The following is a 24,213-nucleotide window of genomic DNA, read 5'->3' as shown; positions in this document are numbered from 1 at the left end:
TGGCCCATGTCATTGTTATAAATGTTAATATCTAAGTGGTTTAATGTTGTAGTTGCTCGAGGTGAAACCTAACTACCTCATACTGTGTTGTGTAGTTTAATCTATAACTGTGTAATGAACTGATCATATGTCTATGGAGGAAATATTCATTCATAATTCAAATTGAAAGTCCAAAGAGAAATTGAAAGTCAAAGAGAAAACAAAACGAGATCAAATAAAAAATATATATATTTTTTTAATTTTCCATTTGGCTTTGGCTTTTGAATTTAATATTTGGCTTTTGAATTTCAATTTAACATTGGCTTTTAATTTTCATTTAATATTTGGCTTTTGAATTTCAATTTAACATTGGCTTTTAATTTTCATTTAATATTTGGCTTTTGAATTTCAATTTTAGGACTTTCTGGAGCCACTATTTAAGGTTATATAGTTGGATGATGTGATGGCGGGCTGGTAACTCACTTGCAGGCTCCAGTATCGACACAGATCTGTCTCACATCTTCAGTGCTCATGAGCTCCTTAAGTAGTTCTTTTAGGTGTGTCTTCACAAACTTGTGGCACCAAGATTTTACTAAGCCCGTTTTGTCGCAGAAGGAATTTAACAGTGAAGTCAGTTTCTGTAAGAGTAGAAATGGTCATTATTGCTATTAACACAATGCACCACTAACTAGATCATCCTGCTCACCCAGATGTCAGTCATTAAGACATTTTCTTTTACCTGCACATTGGGTTTACTTCCAGCGGCTTCCTTCACCTTCTTTAAAACCCAGTTGCACGCCCAGCACACACCAGGAATCTGCAGATAACGGCACATATTTTTAATACTTAGCAAAGGGATGACTACTGAAAATAATACTTAATGTCATGGGAAAATAACAGTAACTATTCAACTAATTAATGGTTTTATTAGGAACACATTATTCGTAAGCGCATATTGGGACATTTGAAGTGTGTATTAATGTATTTGTCAAAAGTAGGCTAAGCATGGGTACTTTTACTTAAGCTAAAGATCAAAGCACTACTGCCACGACTCATCATGAGCCTTCGTTTATTCAGGTTGGGTTTAGGCTGGAATCAGAAATAAAGTCAGGGTTAAAGTTTGGATTGGTTAGGGTTAGGTCAAGCCCAAAGTCAAGCTTAGTGTTGAATGCTGGACCATCAACATGTTTACGTTACCTTGCTGGCCTTCGCAGACATGTCCGCCATCTTCGCCAGCTCTGCCAGCTCTGCCAGCTCCTGGTAATCATCGTTGACCTTGTGGCTTCCACGGCGGAATATCCAGACTGTGAAGAGACAAAGCAAAACATGTTAAACAACAGCTTCCATGATAATGACAATGTTATATAATCAAAAAACAGCGCACCTGAACATGCCACCAGAATGCACACAATGATGACTGAAGATTTTTCCATTGCTGGCGGTGATCTTTGAGTGTGTGTGTGTGTGTGTATGTGTGTATGTGTCTGGTGATAAACACACCTTTTATACACAGCAGATGGGGAGGGGCTTCACAACAACACTCATGCAAGCTCCCACAGACGGAAATTCATACCACAACCAACAGCATGCAAAACCTCTCAGGTGGTTTTGTCGTCACACCCCCACCCACTCATCTTGACTCGAATATTTTCCCGTCAATGCACTCACTCTTTGGCAAGGAAATGTTGCCCTGGAGCCACAGTGTTGCACCATAAATTTTCACTATCTTAATAAAACACTACAATCTAATCTGTCGTAGATCAAAATCTTTATTTTCAAATAAAACAAAAAAATCACTGAGCAGTTCCTGTGGGTCGCCCTTAAATAGAGACGAGCGGTGTTGCGCTTGGGAACAGGGCTGAAAGCCTGGACTCTTATATTTTCTCACTTTTCTTTTACTTTTAGCTGTGTATAAGATTTCTGTTTTATGTGCAGCGATTTTGCCTCCACCAAAGCACTAAAAAATACGTTTTTAAAAATTGAACCATAACCCGCATTCTTAGAAACAAAGTCCCTTGTAAAATGATGCACTGTAAAATCTGTGGATTATAGAAAATGATCGAAAGACGTAAAGTACTGCGGTTGAGTTCAGTACCACAAACAAACTGCCAGTCTGTTTTATTCAGAGGTGTCAAAAGTATTCACATTCATTACTCAAGTAGAAGTATAGATACCAGGGTTTGAAAAGACTTCTGTAGAAGTATCAACTCAAGCTTTTTACTTAAGTACAAGTGTAAAAGTACTGGTTTCAAAACTACTTCAAGTATAAAAGTAAAAGTAATGTAAGGGGGAAAAAAATACCATTAAGGACAAAACCCCACCTCCACAAAAAAACATTTTTCTAAAGGCCATAATGACTCCATCCATCTTCGTCCGCTTATCCGGTGTCGGGTCGCGGGGGGGGGCAGCTCCAGCAGGGGACCTTAAACTTCCCTTTCCCGAGCCACACTAACCAGCTCTGACTGGGGGATCCCGAGGCGTTCCCAGGCCAGGTTGGAGATATAATCACTCCATCTAGTCCTGGGTCTTCCCCGAGGCCTCCTCCCAGCTGGACCTGCCTGGAACACCTCCCTAGGGAGGCGCCCAGGGGGCATCCTTACCAGATGCCCGAACCACCTCAACTGGCTCCTTTCGACGCAAAGGAGCAGCGGCTCTACTCCGAGCTCCTCACGGATGACTGAGCTTCTCACCCTATCTCTTAGGGAGACGCCAGCCACCCTCCATAATGACTATAATATTATATTAAAATCATACCTGCAAACTCAGAAGGGCTGAAAAAGGTGACACATCTCTTCTCTCTCTCTCTCTCTCTCTCTCTCTCTCTCTCTCTCTCTCTCTGTCTATCTCTCTTTCTATTTAAAAAAGGAGTACCTCAAGGCCACAAGGTCAACATTAAATGATTTCTTAAAAATGTAATAATAACTTATAACAATAACTTATTTCAGGCAGCTACAGTCTGGTGTTACAATCCTCTCCAGTGAAATACAGACACACTTTTACACCGTTTAGCGTTCAGCATTTTAACCGTGTTTACTCCAGCTGCTAGCTAACGGTAGGCTAACGTTACCTGCTGTCGAGTTTAGTGTTGACTAGCATCCCGTGCGGCGACGTTTCAGTTGACTCTAACGTCCGTTTTGGAGCATCAGAGAGAAGCGCAGACATTTAAGTGGCACCTAAATAAGGCACCGAAATCCGCGTTGCTATTCGCTCCGGTAGATAACGGTCGTTAAGGCATCGGTGGCGTATTAGCACCGGGTCTGTGCAGGTGCGATGGATCGCGTACAAACCAATAGGATGTCGGAATGGTATATGTTTATACTTAAATTCACTCTATCCGGATGGCAAAATGTATCTGGATAGGGTTTTTTTTATGTTTTTTTGAATGATGACAAGCCGGAATAAAAACAAGCCAAACTGAAATATGAGTAACGAGGACATTTTTTAAATGTAAGGAGTAGAAAGTACAGATAATTGCGTGAAAATATAAGGAGTAGAAGTAAAAAGTCTGCTGTAAAATAATTACTCCAGTAAAGTATAGATACCCAAAATTTCTATTTAAGTAAGGTAACAAAGTATTTGTACTTCGTTACTTGACACCTCTGGTTTTATTTTATTATATTTGTAGAAATAGATATCTCAGACAAGCAGAAAGGTTTTATATTTACAGAAGGGGTGGGGAAGACAATGTTTTTTTTGGTTGTTGCTATTTGAGTGAAGTGACAATGTGTCTCATGGTACCAACGTTCCTGCTGTAGTGGCACATTGAACTTTGGTTTTTATGCTAATTGCTAAAGAAAAGGCTGTTTTATATTGTCCTCATACATCAATTTCAATGCAGTTTAAGTTTAATTGGTTTGTTAAAGTTTAGTCACACTAGCTTAGAAAGGCCCTCACATTGTAAGTGCTGAAGGTCCCTTGTGGTCAGCTCACACTGTAAGCACCCATGGGTGAAATATAAAATGTTATGTGTCTTTTGTTGACAAGCTTCTATTTTGAGATGGACGATGTAAAGGTGCAGTCAAAAGATGATTTTAGTGACGTGGGCAGAAGCATGTGGCTTTAATCATAATCATTGAAATCTCCTTTCCTCTTCCCCTTGTAAGTACCTAATTTTGGCATGTTTAAAACAGCCCCTAGTATTCAATATGCTTTTTGAAATCAGCTTTCAGGGACTTGAAACTTGTTTCAGAGAGGCAATACAGAACATTTTTGTTAAAGATACATTATCTTTGGGTGGGAAATGTGGAATGATTGGGTTAGTGTGTTCACGTGCCGCTAGGAAGCTCAATGGAAAAAGATGCCATGATCAAATTGCACTGCAACTGCATTTGATTATCATTGAAAGACCACAAGAGCTCCATACTGACGGGTTTAGTGTTAACCCAATTAGTAGCTAAGTATAAATTTACCCTAAAACGTGCGGTATACTCTGCGCAGCCGACCTGTTGCACGCAAGTGTGACGTCATGGGAGCGCCGTAACTATTTATACCTGCGCTGGTGGTCGCGACACCAGTTGCAGTCTTCTCTTGAACAGAGGTGGCGCTAATGAGGAAAGGCTACCGACTTTGCTATTTCTACGGACTAGAAGAAGAAGAAAAAGGTAAACAATGGCAGAACTGGCAGCAGCATTGCCGTCAATGCTTCAATTTGATTTGATGAACTACTTGGTCGGATCAAGCCTTTCATTCACCATAAAAGAGCTCATCTTAACCCAGTAAGTTTACAAGAGAGACTTGAAGTCACTCTGAGAGTCCTGGCATCTGGTTGTCTGCAAACTCATGCATGCTTCCTGTTTCTGCTTTGTCGCGCGCCACTGAAAAAAATAGACGTCACACAAATGACGTCACATTGTCACGCGCCAGCTCGTCTGCCGCGACTGTAAAACAGCCCTTACTCCACCTGAAGAAGTATTTCATTTGCAAAAAAAAACTGACGTTAGCCTGTAATAGTGGAGCAGGTTTGTGGGTGTTAACTGGCCAAATGTGCTTTAGGAATCTACGTGTCGACATTTATGGTTCCACTAAGATAGTAGAAGTCTTTCTCTATACAGAGCAGTGCCAACTGTATTTGATCAACAGTTGATCGTTGGTGTGGAAGGAAATTTCCCAGAGTGAAGTAAACAGCTAAATCTTTGTGCTTTTGCTTGGCAGATCCAAGAGAATTAGCTACCTCAAAAGCATCTTGAAAAAGCATCACTTTTAAAGAATCTGCGTCTGAAGAAAACATAGCATTAGATTGAATGACATGCCCGTCAGTGAAAGCACGGAGTGTGTCATCTTCAACCAGAAGTGGGTGCCTCTTCTGCCCTCTATCATTGTACCCAAGTGAGATTTCAACAGGCTAAACATAGTTAAAGTGTGTCTTGTAATATTGCAGCCTTTGATGGTGCGTATTGTTGTCCTCCAGGAAACATGGTGTAAATGTTCTTCCAGTGGTTGTCCAATAGGCTACAGAGAAATGATTGACCCATCCACCAAATTAAAAGGAGTCACTCAGCGGAGAGAATCAGGAGGAATGATAATTTGGTATGAATCTGAATATACCAATTCAATAGAATTAATAAAAAGAGGTGAATTTTACATCAGCTGACAAAGGTTTTCCTGCCCCACATACACCAGACTGAATGTTGTCATGACATTGTGTATAGACCAGGGGTCACCAACCTTTTTGAAACTGAGAGCTACTTCATGGGTATTGAGTCATACGAAGGGCTACCAGTTTGATACACTCTTCTGAAATAACAAATTTGCTCAGTTTGCCTTTAGTTATATATGATTATTAATGATTAATGATACTCATCTATGTGAAGACACTGATCATGTTAATGATTTCTCACAATAATTATCAATGACTTCACAAGGTGGGAAACAGATAATATCAATATTCAATTTTCATTTTTAGAACAGGCCTGAGGGCTACTCATGTGGTCCTTGGGGGCTACCTGGTGCCCGTGGGCACTGTGTTGGTGACCCCTGGTATAGACATTGTTGTTGTGCTTTTTAAGTCAACTGTTTTTAATGTTTCCTCATTCCCCAAAACGCAAAACAACAGTTGATTGTCTGTAAGAGGAAGCAGGCACAGAGCCAGAAGAATAAGGAAACAGAATTTCAGACCCATGAGCAGATGAATGTGAAACCGTCTATTTGGGCAGACATGTTCCGGGACCTCCCTACATAATTGGGGATATCAATGTTAAACCCAAAGTTACACCCTTCTGTCAAACAAAGCAGGTGGAGAACTGAATGTGACTTTGCAGCTTCTCTCGCCCCCATTGGACCGAGATCAAACGCTTAGAAAAGTCACCTAACTGCTGAGTGGCAGCAGCCGGAGTCTTAGAAGGATGGGGGACTAATGGTGGAATTTGTTAATTAAACTTCATTTGATTGATGAGGAACACATCAGGTAATGCTGTTGCACGACAACACTGAACCAACTGGTTCATGGGATGTAACTTTTATTTTTGCTTTCTCTGAAACTCTTTACGCTATACTGGACCAATGTCAAAGACTGTTGTTCCCATCAGTCACTTAGACACAAAAACATGGAAAATAATGAAAAACAAAATTGCGAATTTGAGGAAGTTTCTTTTCGAATTTTGCCATTTCCATCAACATTTTCTAATGCGATACTTCAAATTGCGCACAAAAATACGTTGATGGAAACATGACTTGTGTTTTGCAGTGGAAGGGGGTCAAATATGTGGACAATTTATTAAAGGGAAAAAATCCCACAAATTTGAAAGTACATTTGAGAAGTGCGCACAAGGAGGCTAACCTAGCTTACCTTATCAAGGTAAAGGAGAACGCAAAGCCCCCTTTGGCCGAAACAGAAGCTAACCCCGGTACAGGGCGTGGATACATAGCATTAGATTGAATGACTAAATAGTCGGCCCAACCGTGAGACGGGCACAGAGGGATAATGTTATCATTTGTAACGTTAGCTAGCCAACTACCGCCAACGGGCCTGTAATGTTAGCTAGGTACAAAGCGGACAAACCGGGTACAATAACATGGCTTCAACCTGTCGACCTGCCAAAATGAGTATCTGTGAATGTTATTACGTTACGGTCACCGTTAACTAGCCGGCCCAACCGGCCCCATTTTAGCTTGTGATAACGTTAGCTGGTTAAGTCAGTCCAACCGTGATATGGCACAGACGGCGTTGCCATTTGTACCTAGTTAACGTTACCGTTACAAAGCGGGCGAACTGGCTAAAATAGCTAATGTTAGGCGTTACCCTCTCGACCTGACACCCAAAAAAACACACAGGTTAACAAAAGCTGGACCAAGTATAAGTCCCTATATCATAAACAATATATATCTGAATTTTTACCACAGAGGTGTAAGAAAGGTTGCTCCAAAATCCCAGTGAGGAAAAACACCTGTGAAAAATGAACAAAATAAAATAATGAAATAAATAAAAAAATAAAAAACATTTCTAGGCTTTGGGCGCTTTTAGTTTTTGTTGCTTTTTAGAGGTTAGTTCTTTTTTTTTATATTTTTGTTGCTTTTTTGTCACTTTCTTTGACTGATGTCACTTTTTTTTAACATTTTTGTCACTTTTACGACGCCTGTCCCACTACCACCAGTACATCAACTTATACCATGAGTTTTACAGTTATTCTTGAAATTCGTGGTCAATAAACATACTTTTTGGGTTTAAAAAGCAGAAATATGCTATAACATTGAATAAAACACCCAAATTCAATGAAAGTAGTGAACTGATATTTATTTTTACTTGTGAAGAGCGTTGTATGGAACCATCCAGGTTCATTTTTTGGCAATTTGGTTTAAAGAACCCCAAATTTCTAATATAGAAACTTTGAAAACGGTTCAAATTTGACAGGAAAACAACAGGAGGGTTAATTGTATTGACGTACTGGCCCATTTAATGCACTGAAGTAACCCAAAGGTACCGCTAGAGGTCTCACAGCATCCACAGCTGGGAGTTTGAGTGTCTTTAGATAGGTCAATAGAACCAAGCACTCATCAAGGCCGTCTGCTTCCACACTGAGCTGCTTTGATGTCTCTGTATTTACGGCAATAAAATGAACCATTACCCCTGGATGATCTAGCCTGTTATATCACGTTCAGACAGTAAGATCATCACTGATGAGCAGTCCTGTCTTTGTGTTAACAAACTGGTTGAAGCTGACAGTGTTTGCTTGAGTTTTATTATTTTGAATCAAACTTTATTTACCCAGGTAAGCCGATCGAGAACAAATTCTCATTTGCACGGACGACCTGGCCAAGACAAAGCATAAGAGACAACATAGTTACCCAGGAAATACCCAAAATGGAAACAAAATACAAAATACAGTAAATTTACAAAAATAAAGATCAATTCAAGAGTCGATATACAGTTTGTAGTTTGCCTACAACAGTCCCAGTAAATACACTGACTGTAGCCTAGGCTACAGATATGGAATAGTGCAAAAGAGCATTAAGCAAACATGACAGCATATGTATAAACAGCTTCTGTTAAAGTTTCCTCCATTCAGAGTAGAAGACCTAATCGTGCTTTGTGGCCTTTTAAACCCTCATGTTGTCCTCGGGTCAAATCTGTATAGTAATCTATAAAGTTTTGTATATAGGCTTTCAGAAATTGAAGAGAGTGAATATAATGTTGAAAAAAAAAAAAAAAAACACAAAAACGATATAAATAATAATAATTAAAAAAAAAATGTCATGGTTGACGGTAAGATTTGCATGCATGTTTTCCCAATAACAAGTCTCGCTGATGTGACACGGACTACATTTACATGTTTTTGTACATGGGCTATAATATTATGTCATTATCGTAGGCCTACGATATCGCATAGCCTACGTTGTCTCTCTCTTTCTGTCAGTGGGTGCGCTCTCGGTGCGCTCTGCGTCGTCACTGAAGTTGCCTGCTCCGCTGCTGCGCACGAGCGGGGAGCTCCAAACACTCAGCCTCTCCAAAAGGGACAACAACAACAAATAAAAAAAAAAAAGAGAAGAAAGAGAAGAAGAAAACGCTTCTCGGTACGGATTTCACAGCTGAAATGTCTTCAGGATGGATAGATACGGAGACAGATGCGTGACAGACGCGGGTAAAAACAGAGAAATGTTGCATGGACACCAAACCGGGAAGCGAAGGAGGACGATGCTGTGAGTCCTGGGAGGTTTCCAAACCATCTCGGAGCTCCTGCGGGACACAAAACGCGCGCGCACACACACACACACGGGGACAAGAAGAACGGGGTGTGTGTGGGGGGGGGGAGATGTTGAAAGTTCGACCGTGTCATCTACAAGTGCGAGCCCGCAACAGCTGCAGCAAATGAGCATGAATTGAACGAAGAATGCATGCCGTTTGGGATATATCTGTGATTCTGCAAACATATATCATCTGCACGTCATCAGGTAAGGTGCCAAGAAGGAACGTTATGGTCATTAAAAAAAAAAAGAAAAGAAAAAAGAAATAGAACACACACATACACATATGTAGCAGAATATCAGAAAATTAAATCCAGATATGGAATAAAATGAATCACAATGTTGCAGTGACGCCGTGCATTTCTCTTCCCACTTAAATACTTAGATATATATTATGTGTCCTAATTGTTGTAGTGACGTTTGGAATCAGGTGTTTGGGATAATTGGCTGAATTGAGTCCTTAGTTTACTGTAAAATCGCCATACTTACAGAGCCACCTGCCAAGGCAAACTGTCGCCAGTCACTTCACTTGTTTAAAATGCAGTGCGTGTGGCTCCTAGTATTTACAGTAAGCTATGATAACGTGTCAACAGGCTGTTTTGCGGAGACAGGCATACAGTACCACAGCAGTCACTGGTGAGAACCAAAACCATTGACATGACTGAATTCGTGCCTCAATAGTCACACATATCATAACCCAGCACTCTAATCTGTAGCCTCTGTGCAAGTGGGTGCAAAATTTTTTTAAAAAATGCAGGTTTTAACAGGATTAATCACTAATAAAAGCAGAGAAAATAAAGAGTTAAAATATGACTGAAAAGCAAATTCGAATTGGTCAAAAGGTAACATTTATTACACATGCCTCACACCTGAAGGGACGTATTTCACCACACTGTATCCACCAAAAAAAAAATGTTAAAGTTCAAAACAGCTACTCAATAATCATTTCCTGTTTTATTTTAATTTTTTTCCCACATAAACAGCAACAAAGTGACAAATAGCATGTGTGAAAAGCGATGTTGGAGCAATCATTTCAAAAAACTGGCTGCTTTTTGAATACGAACGGCTCGATTAAAAAGTCATGCCTACCGTTTAAAAGTGAAGAAAAGAGGTGCAGTATTACCCACAGCAAGATGTTAGAGGAAGCAATAAAAAAACAAAACATGAAGCGACAGAGGCTGAAAAAGAAATATAAATATAAAATCAACTAGTTCCTGTTAACCTGGAACGTGTCAGCACGTGTCGAGTGCGAAAAACTTGTAAAATAGTCAACTAGTACAGCAAAAAAATCCAGAAAAACACACACTATCACAAAAGATGCAGAGCGTCTGAGCTGTTCTTCACAGTTTATAATCACACACACACACACACACACACACACACACACAGGCTAATGAATGTCACTGTCAGGATGTCTAAGAGCTCATACAGTAGCCTTTGCTCGTGTCAGTGAGGCAACCATCACAATGGGATGAGTCAAAGCTTCAGAAGCTGCCAGCTCCAGTTTTTTTTTAACCAAACTGTCTGATAGTGATACTTTTTATATTAATATTAACTAATATGTAGATATAAGACACTCAATATGATCTCTTTATAACTTACCCGCCACACTTAGCCCATGGGAAACTGACTCAATGATGTGGAAGTAGAATAGTGACAATATTCTGGCATCGAAAAAATAAAATACAGGCTTTAAAAACATTTTGCATTGTGATATGTTTTTATAATGACAATCTTCTGTTTGTTTGTTTTTTTCTTCATGTCACTCTTTTGTTCTAGTTTCAGTTTATCTTTTCCGCTTTTTTGTTTTCCAAATTTCTGTCACCATTTTGGCTGGAGGGGAGGGGTGAGGAGAGCATGATTTACATATTATCAAATTAATTATTTTTCTGATCACATGAAAGAAGTAAATGACCTGACATACCGGTGTCAGGACAACAACCTGCCCCTGAATATGAGCAGGACTAAAGGGATGATAGTGGACTTTGGGTAGAAGCAGGGATGACACTACGCCCCCCTCTCCACCCACCCCCTCAATATAAACAGGTGCTCGGTGGAGAGGGTGGACAGCTTCAAGTACTTTGGTGTCTACATCACAGAGGGTCTGACTTGGCAGCTCCATATTGTCTCTGATGTGAGAAAGGCAAGGCAGAGACCATTTCACCTCAGACGCCTGAAAAAATCCCAGTTATCCCCCCAAATACTGATTTGGGATTTCTACTCCTGCATCAATGAAACGGGGAACATCCCTGCCTGGTACAGAAACGGCACTGAACAGGACAACAAGGCCCTGCAGAGAGTGGTTGGTTCTGCTGAACATACAATAAGCGGTGCATTACTCTGCCTGAAAGATATTTACACCAGGCGCGCCAAGAATATATATATATGTCAATATATATGTATGTATATATATGTATGTATATATATGTATGTATGTATGTATGTATGTGTATATATATATATATATATATATATATATATATATATATATATATATATATATATGTGTGTATATGTGTGTGTGTATACATACATATAAAATATATTGTAACTACGTATAATAACCTTTAATTTAGGTTAACACCCAAGTAGTTTATGGGATCTTTTATTAAGAAATTTGTCCTTTTTAAGAATGCTAAAAATTTTGGTACAAAGTTTTGACGTTACACCACTTAGACATTTTTGCCATTAATCGCCAATTATTCTCTTAAAATGAATTAAAACCAAACTCTTTAAAATATGGCCTAAGTATGTATTGACGTCATTTGTTTGTCTGTTTTTTTAAATTGAATGTATTTAAATTTAATTTAACCTTATAGACACAAAAAAATGGGCGTCACGTCATTGACCCATATATGTATATATGATATACTTGAAATAATGACAAAAATAGATAGTCCGACCAATAAATGACTTATATAATTACAATTTGGCATATCTAAACAAAATTCAATAAATACCAGTCACACGCCTTAAGACCTTAGCTAATGTTAGCAATTAATTGCGGTTAAACAAAAAAAAGAAACGTGATTATGTAAAAACATTGACAATTAGACAATTATGTAAAAATTGTTACAGGTCTATTCTCAGTATGTTTCTATCGAACCTTCTTTTCTTTTATCCGCCTCCTCCTTCTTCTCTTTGCAGTTCAATGGAAGCTTCAATCACACAGAGCACTATCCCACCACCAAAGGGACCTGTGAAGAAAGAAAAGGGGAAAAAAAGAAACATGTTTAATTTACTAAAGAACTGTTTCTGTTTTATCCCTGCAGCTCAGCCGATTACATCCAAAATTGATGCAGGTTGGTGGGCGTATAAGGACGTCGTCCAGGGCACCTTTGTTCCAGGTAATAAATAGACCATCTCCCACCGCATACACAACATGGTGCATTAGCCAACACATTGTAAAACATTTGTCAATGCTATGGTATGGCCAACGAGTTGTACTCCCAATTATGGAAGCGTCATAACAAAACTTTTGAGCTGAGACTTAGAATATATCATGTCTGTGAATCCTGGTGAGGGTACCCGCGGGGGTCTTTTGAAATTTTATATTAGAAAAATAAGGCCTTAAAAGTCTTACATTTAGTGCTGTCAGACGGTTAAAATATTTAATCGCGATTAATCGCATTAATGTCATAGTTAACTCGCAAATAATCGCACATTTTTATCTATTCTAAATGTCCCTTGATTTCTTTTTGTCCCATTATTTTTTTCTCATTTTAATGCGGAGAATTGGCATCAGCCGTGTGCTTGGCCATCAAGTGGTATTTCAGACTGGACGTGCTGCGATGATAGCTCAGTTCACAACGAAAAAACACACACACATCACTTTGGTCTTGTCAATGGAACCATTTGGCAACTTTTTAAAAGTAAACTTTCCATTCAGAATATTATTGGCATCCATCGCCATCCACTCAAAACGTAACATTAGCCTACTACTCTTTGGCCGGCTCGCAAGCCCAAACAAGTGTGTGCGGCGTGCCTGTTGTTTTGTTTCCGGTCTAGCTAGATCCGGTGTGGTGTTGTAGTTTTTCTAACGTTACTAGTTGTTGCAACAACACAAAGTTTGCAAGGCCAAAAAGAACCATAATCTCGCGATTAAAAAAAATGGACGCCGTTAAAATGGGTTTGTGTTAACGAAGTTGGTATTACATACATTTCATTATAAATCATATTAAAAAGGTCTTAAAAAGTCTTACATTTAACTTATGGAACCTTGCTGGTTATTTAAAGCTAAACCTGCCCAGAATTAGTGCTAATAAAAAAGACTTACAACAGATACTTGATTTTTATTTTGCAAAAAAAAAAGCAGTATCTTAAGGATCTCTAAAAAAAACTTTCAATGACTTATGCCCAGTGCTAACGCTCTGTACAAACGCAGGAAGCGGTGTGGAGTAAAAAGTCAGGGTAGATCCGGGGGATAGGTGATGGGTGAATAGACTCCAACAAGTCCTCCAAACCAAACGATATCGGCCATTTATTCCCAACCCTCTAATACGACCCACAGGAGTGTTATATAAATTAAGGCCCTAGCGATGGCACGAAATACACAACCCGGTCTCACGGCAGTTCGTGTAAATGTCCACGTTATTCTTAATCTATTGATACGTGTTTACGGAGATGTTTTTCTCGTTTTTTACGTGTAAATGTCACGTTATTTTTACCTGTAAATGTCACGTTATTTTTTACGTGTAAATGTCACATTATTTTCTCGGGGAAAGGACGCCGGGAGGCGGCCGAAAAGGTCGCTCCATAAGCCGGGAGGCGCCCGCGAGGCGGCCCGCTGGGGACCCGCCGGGAGGCGGCCGAAAAGGACGCTCCATAAGCCGGGAGGCGCCCGCGAGACGGCCCGCGAGACGGCCCGCGAGGCGGCCCGCAAGGCGGCCCGCTTAAACGCCGGGGAAAGGGCACCTTAAACGCCGGGGAAAGGGCGCCTTAAACGCCGGGGAAAAGGCGCCTTAAACGCCGGGGGGAGACGCACCACAGTAACACGCGGGACAAAACGCCACACGCAGGGACGCCATCCCCGGGAAACAAAGCGCCGCAAACGGGACGCGATCCCCGCTCGCCCGGGTGAAAGTCCTGTGTTGTTTGACCCGTCCACCACCCCGACCAACCTCCCTACGCAGATTTTCGGCTTTTTATATTACTCCCTACAATTTCGTGCTGTGGCCACAAAATATGCTTCCCATTGAAATACATTAGTTCACATTTTCGTGTTGTCCACCACGTAAAAAGACAAAAACGTCTCCGTGAACACGTATCAATAGATTCAAATAACGTCACATTTATACAAACTTCCATGAGACCGGGCTGAAATACAACCTTAAATCTAAACCAGAGGATGTAATAATTCCGGTTTTAAACATGCCGTCAATGTTGTGAAACACTCGCAGTTTGGTTATGTTTAGATCCAAAAACTTCTTGGTTATGTTTAGGAAGTACACTGATTAGTTAAGTTTAGAAAAAGATTGTGCTTTGGGTTAAAATCAGACTTCACTTTGGGTTACGCACGTGACACAGAATGTGTCTTGGATCCGTTTGTTCCGTAAATAAAACACTATTTAGTATTATTTTTTAAACAGGACTCCAACCCCGCTCTCATGCGGTGAAAGTGCTGTTAGTTTGACCCATCCACAACCCAAACCAACTTCCTTGTGCAGAAATGTGGCGCTCTTATTCTTCCGTCACCTTACTTCGTAATAACTACAGCCACTAGTGGGCACCGTCACTATAAACGTATATATGCATCGCAATTGCTTCTTGAACGAACGACTTATGTGGCCGTTTTTCAGGGGGGTGACAGTGCCATAGACTCTCATGCAGCAGGCCGGAGTTTATGTCCTGTGACAATCCAGTTAATGTTACCCTTCCCATACTGTATGTGACATGCACAGATTGTGGAAAGATTTCATTTAAAAAAAATGGAACGTGATCCAGGGTTTTGCAAACTATTTTTCTAATCCTAGGGTTTGCACCAGGGGGGAATAGATCGGATGGTGTGTTAGAGTTTATAGATGATGTAGAGTGAATGAGGGACACTTCCATACACGTCTATTGTCATACGCAATTAATTCATTTCAGCCAAGGTAGTGATGTTGCTGCGACACTTCGACTGATCTCCCTCTCTGTGGCTTTGCATGTACAAAATAAGGGATTATTTATAATAACTTTGAAATGAACTGAGTTTAATTTGGAGTTATACTTTCATGCTAGAGCAAGTGTCATGCTTTTTAAATGGAGTGTTTCCAGTTTTAGAACGAGACTGAAATATTTCCAATTGAATGAAGACGTGTGTGTGTGTGTGTGTGTGTGTGTGTGTGTGTGTGTGTGTGTGTGTGTGTGTGTTTGTGTGTGTGCAGGGTATGACAGGCCTTCTGGGATATTTGAGACTGACAGTAGGCTCATCACATCAGCGAGTGTAGCTTTTTCACACTCTACTCTCACACTACACCTTTCTCCCCGCTTTGTGTTAGTGCTGTGCCAGCATAGAAGAAATCGATGAAATAGAAGAAATTGGGGAAGAACTTTAGCAAAAAAAATAAAAAAAACTAGAATGGTATTCAAAACTCAGGTCACTGTCAACTTGTGATACGCTTTCTGCGATCACCTTTGCAGCCCCCGTGAGGCACACATGCCATTTGCTGAGATAAGAGGGACAAAGCTGTGGGGGCTTTCAAAAGGAAAATGTTAAGAGATGGCCGTTTGCCAGTCTCAGTGAAGAAGAAACAGAAATCACTATTCCCTCTTCAGCGAGATTACTGCAGGATGACCCAACTGGGTTTGCTGGGAAGGAGACTGAGCACAAATGAAGCCACTTCAGAGATACTTTACCGTATACACTGAGGAGGAACAGAATGATGGATAAAAGGAGAGAGGAAGGAGTCTGGCTGTGCTACCGTGGTTTGCCTATGAGCTATTATTTGGCACTGTAAAATGTGGAACTAAATATAAGACAAGATACAGTATGCACCACAGATGCCATGGAACAATGGTGAGTCTTTGGCAAGGGGAAGATGGCAATATTTATATCTGGTCCTCTGTTTCTTCATCCAGCAGCACCTACTGAGACAGGAACACCTTCAGGAATCGGTCGGGGTCAGGTCCACCTGGTGGCTCCGGTCGATCCCCTAAACCCCTCTTCCAACTCCTAATCTCATCCAACATAATTGGATTGACATTTATACAACAGCAAATGTGAGACAAACATTTAAAGCTAGGGATATATTAGCCCATTACTGGACTGCCTGATCCGCTGTGTGGGAGTCCCAGTTGGTTCCTCAGAAAAGCTCAGGGGAGCTGCTGAACGCTGCTCTGTAACAGAGGTGGGTGGTTAACCAGACATACATTCCTGTAAAGTCTTGTAAAACTCAGAAAGACTGTTACAGGGCTAAACTAACCTGGGCTCGTATAACAAAGAAACACAGCTACTAAAAGCTCACCTAGCTCGTAACATTAATGGTATTGGTCCCCTCTCCCTGCGTGTTGCGTTTATAGTGAAAATGAGACTAAGCTGGCCTGGATGAGTGTAGAATTTCATACCTAAGAGGGGTTGTGCTGTGTTAAACTGACTCGCCCAGCCGCTGTTCCAGTTCGCGTCTGAAGATGGTTGCTGGCATTGGTCTTTCCTGCAGTCTGGAGGCTGCCACTCCGTGTGCGCTACTCCGGGTGCGCTACGCCATGTCCCCTCGCCAATTTCCTCTCATTCATCGTCGTCGTCACCGGCGTTTACATCTGCATGATGGCAAATATTCCCTATAATATGCATAACATGCTGCCTCAATGGTATTAAACGGTACACACTTCCTGTCTCCTAAATGGCCGTGGCCTCATTTAAAAGTGTAGTGAATGTTCGGTGGATGGCTGAAAAGTTATATTTTTATAATGCATTAATATTTTCTTTTGCTAACTAGATATTTACACACCTAAAAGCCTTATATAGCATTACGGAAATTTGTTCTGTTGGGGTGTTCGTGAAAGTTAGTTGAAGTTGGCAGATCTCGCCAGGCTTTGTTGCCGAAACAGAAACGGGTCTCGAACGAAGTTGATTTTCTCCTGATGTGTCCGTCTAAAAAATGCCATGTTAGGGTCAGAGTGTTCTGGAGATATGTGGCTTGTGAAGAATGGGTCCTATATTTACTTTGGTGACAATGGGCCGAAAGAATCAGTCATAATCGGTGTTCACGTTCACTTCTCCCGTTGGAATCAATACACTCAGGACCTGCCGCTAGTCTCCTACAGAGGCGTGGTTGTGGGGAAACCCACGTGACCCAGATACACGAAATGAATCTGAATTGGGGCTTCTCGGTTCTAAACTGTCTCGGATGACAATTACCCTGCATATCCTATGTTCATGTAGACCACTGGTTGTGTGCATCCTCAAAACAAAGAATCATGCAAAAACAACACTTTAAATTTTGTGTTTACCAGATATGTGCTTATAACTTTCTCGGAAATAAGTCATTCAGTATGAACAAGCATAAAATATGACTAATCGGCTTAAGAAATCTTAGTCGACTAATGCCTACCATACACCAGACTCTGAAAAAACCTCAAGTCTGATAAAATCTCACATCGGAAGACAACCCTCTCATTTAAAGAGTATCTGTCATAGTATGTTAAGCCTGGAGATCTTGTGTTTTGAAAACTTTAACCAAGTCAGCTAGCTGCCGCTATCATTAGCTGGTAACTTAAAGGAAAGTTTGCAGATTTTGTTGTTCTGCCATTAAAGCAGATGAATGGCGCCAGTACCCGGAGGTCTGGATGATTCTCTTCAGGAGGGACTTTCCTCCGGAACCGAACTTGCGGCCACTGCGTCGAGGACTGAGTCCCCCCGTGTATATGGGCGCGCACCCTACGGCCCCGGTTCTAGGCAGGGGCATGAGGGTAATGGTTTATTGGAATTTCTTTAAACCAATCACAATCGTCATGGGTGGTGCTAAGCTCTGCACGGAGCTGCTGCAAAATAGCCTCGGGAAGGAACTTGTTTTGGTGGAACATGTGTACGTTCAAAATGAGTTTTGGTTGTGCAACAGAAAACTCAGATTGGACAGATAGTCTAGCTAGCTGTCTGGATTTACCCTGCAGAGATCTGAGGAGCAGTTAACCATAGTCCTCATAAATCCACCGGAGTTTACAATTACAACACAAAGATAGAAAGAAACGGACATCGGCGAAAAGACATGCGTCCGGCGGAATTTCCTGCGGCACCGGAGCAATCCTGGAAGTGGAACGTCGAGGATATAGACTACCTTACACCAAACGATTGAGACGATGGGAGCGCTCCCTAACTCTAGCAAGACTCATGATTTAATTCACATATTGGAAATTAGTCTGCAGTGGAATCACTTGAAAAGTCGTTTTGGTGTGAGATCGGCATAAGACCAAAACAACCATGAATCGACCAAGAGGGGGCAGCCCTAGTCATTTTCTCCTCCAGTCGCCGTCTTTCTTTGCATCAGGCAATCAGGCAGTGAGGGGAGCCAGGTTCATTCTTTGGTTTTTACAGTTATGTATATTTGATCACATCTGTGTCTGGTTGTCTCCCTTTCTCCTTTTATCCTCTCCCTCCCCTTGTCTTTATTCTCTCTCATCTCCTCTGGCCTCTCAGCTCTTCCCCCTCCCCGTTCCTCCTGTCTCCCTGACTGTTTGTGGCTGGTCCATTTTTCCTTTAGCCTTTTTCTCTCTTTTCCTCCAGCGTCTCCTTCCTCATCCCCGTCCCCAGCCACCCATCCTTCTCTCTCCCTCTCTTTTGTTACCCCTCTCAATACTCTCCCCCCTGGCCCTATTCCCTCCAGTCCACTCTTCCTTCTAGCCTGAAAGGCCTGGGGATGTTTTCGCCACTCATTTGGAATTTGCTCACGACTCGACTGTGCAGATGGCTCTGACGGGACTCACTTGGATATGTGAAAAACATAAGACAGTCGGAGGTTAGATTGTGTTGGCCACGCTAACCTAAAATGTCACTGTACCAGAAAACCTTGTGTCCTTGCTTCCAACTTATCGCAAGCCGATTTCAGAAGCGAGAACCAGAAACGGCTAATATCATTCAGAGAAGCAATACAATGGATAATTTAAATCAAAATCAAAACCGGTGACAATAACAACATTGTTACAACAAATGATACAACCCCTAAAGTAATACATTTGGTAGCAGAGGAGTTGAATATTGATTCTTACTATCAGCTCCAATGTATGTCTACCTTCTATATGTATGTACATGGGGCCATGGGGAGTTCTTTAACCCAAATAACTTCCATATGGTAAAGGTTAGGTTCGCCCCCCCCAAACAAAATATTCTCCAACGGGTCTCGAACAAAGTCAATTTTCTCCTGAAGTGTCCGTCTAAAAAATGCCATGTTGGAGTCAGAGTGTTCTGGAGATATGTGGCTTGTGAAGAATGGGTCCTATATTTACTTTTGGTGACTATGGGGCGAAAGAATCGGACATAATCTGTGCTCATGTTCACTTCTCCCGTTGGAATCAATACACTCGGGACCTGCCCCTAGTCTCCTACAGAGGCGTGGCGGTGGGGAAACCCACCTGACACAGATACACGAAATGAATCTGGATTTGGGCTTCTCGGTTCTAAACCGAGAGGTGTGGGCTGAGCTGAGAGCAGAGGGCTTTATATTCAGGCTTGGTATCGTTCAAAAATATTCAATACCGGTACAGATACCAATACTGACGCTGAGGAGAATTACTCCTTAGGTATTGAAATTTGGTATTGAATGAAGAGGCATTTTTTCGATACTCAATAATATAGAGGCAATTCGGTCAGTGCCTATAAAATAAAGTATTGAATTCGGTACCCAGCCCTACTCGACATCTACTTAAAATCAAAGTCTTCATTCCTTTTACTGGAACTCATGATATGGATATGATGGTTATCTTTGAATTCTTTAAACAATCACCATTTTTGATCATTGCAAACTGCAAAGATGCTTTAAATTTAGACATGTTTTCTGGCTTTAAACTGGCAAGACTGGATTCTTTATTCCCTTAAAAGTTAGATTTTCTTGGCTTCCTCTGTGCAGCAGACTGAGTAAACTGTCAAACTGCCATTCTCTCCTCCGGAGTTTTCTCCAACACGCAAGTTAGCAAGGCAGCAAAGTGCTCCTTTTTGTGAAGGTGCCAACCTCGAGACGGATGTCGAGGTATGAAAAAAAAAAAAAAATAATCAACTTAAGTTTCAGACGTGCCGTGTGTGGGAGCAGACAGAGTACCTTTTATATAATAATTAAACTTTTCTTTCAAATAGAACTTTTCCAACCATCTTTTTTTGGCTTCTTCTCACATTGTTTAGGTTTTCCAAATCAGAATCAAGAGAGACGCAAATGCAAATGAGGTATATGTTATACCTAGTCTTGCATTGCCAGACCTTCCTCCACAGTGCTGCGGAGGAGGGTCGGGCTAAGTCCACACAGCATTCCGGCATGGGAGAAAAACGTGCTCTGGTTTATTGGCATTTCTTTAACCCTTGTGTTGTCCTACTGTCGGCCATGCAACTTTTTGTTTTTCTGGGTCAGAATTTCAAATTCCAACTTTTTCTTTTACGTTTTGGCCTCCTTCCCGATGTTTTTGTCAGTTTTTCCTTTGTTTTTGTTGATTTTTTTTTTTTTTATGTGCTTTTGTTGTTTTTACCAACATTTTTGTCCAGTTTTTCAACGTTCTTTTATCAGTTTTTCTTCAAATGCTATAAAATTGAACAAAACACCCAAATTCAATGAAAGTAGTGAACTGATTATTTATGTTAGCCTACTTGTGAAAAAGCCCAAATTTGTGATATAGAAACTTCTTGAAAATGGGTCAAATTTGACCCGAGTGCAACAGGAGGGTTAAACCAATCACAATGGTCTTGGGTGGCGCTAAGCGCCGGACGGAGCAACGGCGCCTCTGCAAAATAGCCTCGCGAAAGAACTTGTTTTGCTGGAACGTGTGTACGTTCAAAGGTTTTAATCGTAAACTCAGATTGGACAGATAGTCTAGCTAGCTGTCTGGATTTACCCTGCAGAGATCTGAGGAGCAGTGAACCATAGTCCTCACAAATCCACCGGAGTTTAGAATTACAACACAAAGAAAGCTGAATGTGACGGATATCCGGCCGAAAAAGAGTGACATCTGGGGGAACCTCTGGCGTCCACCCGAGCAGTCCCGTAAATGAAACGTCGCCGATATAGACTATGTCATAGCAGCACGTCGGGGAACAAGCAGGGCAGTGTGTCCGTGTGGTTACTCTCACTTGGCCGTTGAATGCGTTTTTGTGTCTGCCTAGCCATGAGAGAAAAGAGGAAAGAAAAAGAGGGAGAGGACAAAGCAGGAAAAAAAGTGAGAAGAGTGGATTTGGTGATGATGAAGAGAGAAGAAAAGTGAGAGCTCCTGGGAGCTGCCCTTTACTGCTGATCTGATCTTTACACTACAGCTCTATAGCTGTGTGTGTGTGTGTGTGTGTGTGTGTGTGTGTGTGTGTGTGTGTGTGTGTGAGAGAGAGAGAGAAAGAAAGATGGGGTTATAAAATAGCGGATGAGGTGGAGGAGAGCTCTGGGGATTAGGCCAGTCTACCGTTGAGCTCTCTCCAGCAGCTACAGCCAGAAGATGATTAGAGAAAAATTTAACTTCAGTTACTGTACACGCAACATAGTCTCACTCCCATCACGTCAAAAAGCGACGCTTGGTCAGGTGCCTTTGGCGTTTGTTATTGACTCAAAAAGTCTGCTTTAGCGTCATATTCCGACGCGCTCGTTCAGGACTCTTGGCGTCACTTTTTGACGCTCTTGGTCGGGACCTGTGGCGTCAAATTCTACATCCATGACCTTCCACTTCCGGGATTGCTCTGTTGCTGCCGGAAATTCCGCCGTATTTCACCCTTTTCGGCCGGATATCACTCTTTTTGGCCAGATGTCCGTTTCCTTACGCTTTCTTTGTCTTGGCATTCTAAACTCATAAGTATAAGTATCGTCACAAGGTCACATAAGTATCGTGATTATATCGTATCGTGAGGTCTCTGGTGATTCCCACCCCTAGATGTCCCACATACATTGCATCCAGGGTTCAAAATTAACTTTTTCGTCTACCAGCCAAATGGCTATTGGATGTTAAAGTTTAAACCAGCCACTCTAAGATTTACCATAGTTTTTTGGGCTGGTAAGTGAAGCAAATCTACCAGCCACTTGCATATTTTACTAGCATTTGGCTAGTAAATGGTGTTAATTTTGAACCCTGATTGCATCGGTTGCACTTTAGATGTAACAATGCCTATATGTATTGTCCCTGACAAATAAACTGATAAAAAGAAGAAGAAATAAGAATGGGACACGAACCCCTGTCTCTTGGGTAAATGCCCTGTGTTGTTTGACCCAACCAACCTCCTTACAGGGATTTTCGGTCTTCCATACCACTCGCTACCGTTGTTGCTGCTGCTCTGCCCGGCGTGTCCCACACTAGACGCTAAAGGGTGAATTTTGCGTCGGTGTCTGACTCTGAGCGCCACTGACCAAGCGTCAGTATTTTACGATTGGGGAGTAAGAACGGGCTGGTACACATGATCAATTTGGTTTATTTTAAGTATGGCTGAGCAATATATCGATATTACATTGAATTTGAGTGCGTCGTCTTTTCCTGGTTTTAAAGGCTGCATTACAGTAAAGTGATGCTATTTTCTCAACTTATCACACTGTTCTACCTGTTGTATTTGCCTTTACCCACTTAATCATTGTATCCACATTACTGATGATTATTTATCAAAACTCTCATTGTGTAAATATTTAGTGAAAGCAACCCTACATTATCGTCGCAATATTGTTATCGAGGTATTTGGTCAAAGAGTTGGTGATTTATGATCGTCCAGCTCTAATTTGAAGTTTACTCTACTCCTTTCAGTTGTTACAGCATACTGTAGATAATAATGTATTGGGAGGAATAATTCCACATTGTTATTTGGAGGTACAGAACTAAGTTGTATTATAATAGTACATACAATAATGATTCCATTATCATTCATAGCACTTTGTTCGTTAAATCAGTTAACGTAATTCACAATAAAGAATACCTAATTCTGCACCAAGGCTGAATTTCAGGAAAGAGACTTCAGATACAGTATTAGGGGACCTCTAAGGTCTATATAAAAGAGACTTCAGAGACAGTATTAGGGGACCACTAAGGTCTATATAAAAGAGACTTCAGATACAGTATTAGGGGACCACTAAGGTCTATATTAAAGAGACTTCAGATACAGTATTAGGGGACCACTAAGGCCTATATAAAAGAGACTTCAGAGACAGTATTAGGGGACCACTAAGGTCTATATAAAAGAGACTTCAGATACAGTATTAGGGGACCACTAAGGTCTATATAAAAGAGACTTCAGATACAGTATTAGGGGACCACTAAGGTCTATATAAAAGAGACTTCAGATACAGTATTAGGGGACCACTAAGGTCTATATAAAAGAGACTTCAGAGACAGTATTAGGGGACCACTAAGGCCTATATAAAAGAGACTTCAGATATAGTATTAGGGGACCACTAAGGTCTATATAAAAGAGACTTCAGATACAGTATTAGGGGACCACTAAGGCCTATATAAAAGAGACTTCAGATACAGTATTAGGGGACCACTAAGGTCTATATAAAAGAGACTTCAGATACAGTATTAGGGGACCACTAAGGCCTATATAAAAGCATCCAAAGAGCACCATGTCATGGGAACTTTAAATCATCTGTAACCACTATTATAAGGCTAAGTTTACTTAACCCACTCAAATAAATGCACTGAAATGGCTTTTAACAAAGTCATATATTTTATCAAATACCTTCCTTCCTACCTACCTACCCGACAATGTCTAGTATTTTTTACCCTGGTTACACTATATTTAATTTCATGTGTAACCGTTAAGTTGCGATGTCATTTCCCCTCAGCCTAGGAGTAATTGTAGTCCCTATACCGCGCACTGTTTTGCGAGGACAGCTATGAGTGTAACAGACTCTGTGCAACACAACAGGTGGAAGCCTTTCACGTTTTTTTTCCCTCTCTTCGGTTACGAAAATAAGGAGTTTT

General features: G+C 41.1%; 1 pseudogene; it reads left to right on the top strand.

Annotated features, from left to right (window-relative positions):
- The first annotated feature begins 8,799 nt into the window (after window positions 1-8,799).
- The window catches only part of LOC120574076, a 121,577-nt pseudogene continuing 106,163 nt past the window's right edge, over window positions 8,800-24,213 (top strand).

This window comes from Perca fluviatilis, chromosome 15 (assembly GCF_010015445.1).
Source record: "Perca fluviatilis chromosome 15, GENO_Pfluv_1.0, whole genome shotgun sequence".
Lineage (NCBI taxonomy): Eukaryota > Metazoa > Chordata > Actinopteri > Perciformes > Percidae > Perca > Perca fluviatilis.
This window is presented reverse-complemented; position numbering and strand designations above follow the sequence as displayed.